The sequence below is a fragment of the Podarcis bocagei genome, assembly GCF_964188305.1.
Source record: "Podarcis bocagei genome assembly, chromosome: 14".
Classification (NCBI taxonomy): Eukaryota; Metazoa; Chordata; class Lepidosauria; order Squamata; family Lacertidae; genus Podarcis; species Podarcis bocagei.
Window position 1 is genome coordinate 17,508,290 of NC_138139.1, and position 2,604 is coordinate 17,510,893.

The following is a 2,604-nucleotide window of genomic DNA, read 5'->3' on the forward strand; positions in this document are numbered from 1 at the left end:
AGGGTCAGGACAATTAATACTGTGCTTTAGGAAGCTTCCATAGGACATCTTACATTGTGAACTGCCCTGAAATCTACAGGTATACAGTGGTACCTCGAGTTAAGTACTTAATTTGTTCCAGAGATCCATTCTTAACCTGAAACTGTTCTTAACCTGAAGCACCACTTTAGCTAATGGGGTCTCCTGCTGCTGCTGCCCTGCTGGAGCACGATTTCTGTTCTCATCCTGAAGCAAAGTTCTTAACCCAAGGTACTGTTTCTGGGTTAGCGGAGTCTGTAACCTGAAGCATATGTAACCTGAAGCGTATGTAACCCGAGGTACCACTGTAGATACAAATTAAGTTGATGGACGTTTTTCTCCCTCTCTTATAATATGCGGGGAACTAGGGATCCCGCAGTGAAATTGATGGGCAGCAGTAGATTCAGGAGAGAGATGACTTAAATAAATTAATCTGCCCTATCTAGTAAGCAACAGGAAAGAAAAGGAATGCTTAGGAAAACAAGGGTAAGGCTTGTTGGACACCCATGCCTGAGATCCTCTTTTAGTTCCAGATTATTTATAAATGTGTTGAGGAAAAGTGTTTTCTTCCCCCCACCCCACTGTCTGAATACATTTAAAAAGAAAGCATGAAGACTACTGTTAAATCATTCTCTTGTGTTGTTATTTTTTTTTAAAAAAAGGACTGCATTCAGTGCCATTATTCTCTCCCTCCTGCCTCAGTTAATATTTATAATCCAAGTCCTGGGTGTATGTGCTCTGGTAAGTAAAGGCATGTTCTTCCCATGCTCAACAGTCATCCTGTTTGGAAACCCATCAATATTCCATGGATGAAAATAAAATAAAAGACATTGCTGCAGGTAAAGGATCCCTGGGTGGTTAAGTCCAGTCAAAGGCGACTATGGGGTTGTGGCGCTCATCTCACTTTCAGGCCGAGGGAGCTGGTGCTTGTCCACAGACAGCTTTCCGGGTCATGTGGCCAGCAGGACTAAACTGCTTCTGGCGCAACAGAACACCATGGTGGAAACCAGAGCGCATGGAAACGCGCCGTTTACCTTCCGGCTGCAGTGGTACCTATTTATCTACTTGCACTGGTGTGCTTTCGAACTGCTAGGCTGGCAGGAGCTGAGAGAAAGCAACGGGAGCTCACCCCGTCGCGGGGATTCGAACTGCCGACCTTCCGATCGGCAAGCCCCAGAGGTTCGGTGGTTTAGACCACAGCTCCAGCCATGTCCTGCAGGTATGTAAGGGAATGCAGCTTGGCAGTGTCATGAGAGTGTGCATGCTTTGGTTCCAGTCTTGATTGGGGGCAGGGGTTGTGCAGCGCCTGGTGTTTTACATCAGTGTGTGTGTGTAAAAAGAAAATACACACAATGCCACACATGCCTAATACCACTTGAGAACAGCGGCTTGTACTGAGATCCAGTAGGACAGATGACTCTTCCTTTTTGTACTCTGTACACTTTTTGGTTGTAAGAGTAAATTATTATTATTATTATTATTATTATTATTATTATTATTATTATTATTAATACCCGCCCATCTGGCTGGGCTTCCCCAGCCACTCTGGGCGGCTTCCAAAAAAATATTAAAATACTGTAATACATCAAACATGAAAAGCTTCCCTAAACAGGGCTGCCTTCAGATGTCTTCTAAAAGTCTGGTAGTTGCTCTCTTTGACATCTGGTGGGAGGGCGTTCCACAGGGAGGGCGCCACCACCGAGAAGGCCCTCTGCCTGGTTCCCTGTAACTTGGCTTCTCGCAGCAAGGGAACCGCCAGAAGGCCCTCAGAGCTGGACCTCAGTGTCCGGGCTGAACGATGGGGGTGGAGACGCTCCTTCAGATATACTGGACCGAGGCCATTTAGGGCTTTAAAGGTCAGCACCAACACTTTGAATTGTGCTCGGAAACGTACTGGGAGCCAATGTAGGTCTTTCAAGACCGGTGTTATATGGTTAAGACTTCCGTTTTAATTCAGGGCAGGTGGAGAAACTGATTCAGCTACCCAAAGCTTGGGAAATAGTTCGAGATCTCCAAAGGTTCTGAGAAACACCTGCGGACTGGAATTTCCCTGTGATTATTACCTCCTCCTGCCAATTATTCCCCCTTGCATTTTATTAAATGGCCTCAGTTGCCCGTTTTCTTTCTCAATAGCATGCTTTTTCTTGCCTGGTTGGAATAGCCCAAAAAATGTATTTAGAAGACTGAAAGAGAGAGAGGGGATACCCCAGCCTTCCATGTCTCTGCCAAGAAATGATGTCATCTGTCTCACCATTCCTTGCTAAATTGCTCCGTCTGCAGCCTCTCCTGTTTATGGAAATAAAATGGATTTTTAATGAAGGGAAGGACTGAGTCCAATATTTTAATTGGCTAGCAAACCCTGTGGGGATAGCGTTTTGAATGCCTGATAACAGCAGTATTGCATGTGCAGGTTTTTCACGTGAAAATGGTGTTATTGCGGGAAATAACCTTCACATGTGGATTTGCTCTAATCGGTCCCTTGCTAATTGCTCGCTGGCATTTCCCAGTGCGGGAGAGCTTTGGCACGATTCTGGCTTAAGAAAAGATTCTTCTCCAGAGTGAAATGAGCCCAAATGTGTGCCTCTG

General features: G+C 45.5%; 1 long non-coding RNA gene across 1 annotated transcript; it reads left to right on the forward strand.

The window, feature by feature from the left end:
• Positions 1-212: 212 nt before the first annotated feature.
• LOC308573949 lies at positions 213-2,337 on the forward strand. The gene is made up of 2 exons (XR_014002271.1): positions 213-1,237; positions 1,976-2,337. It is a non-coding gene; the product is annotated as an uncharacterized lncRNA (long non-coding RNA).
• The last annotated feature ends 267 nt before the right edge of the window (positions 2,338-2,604 follow it).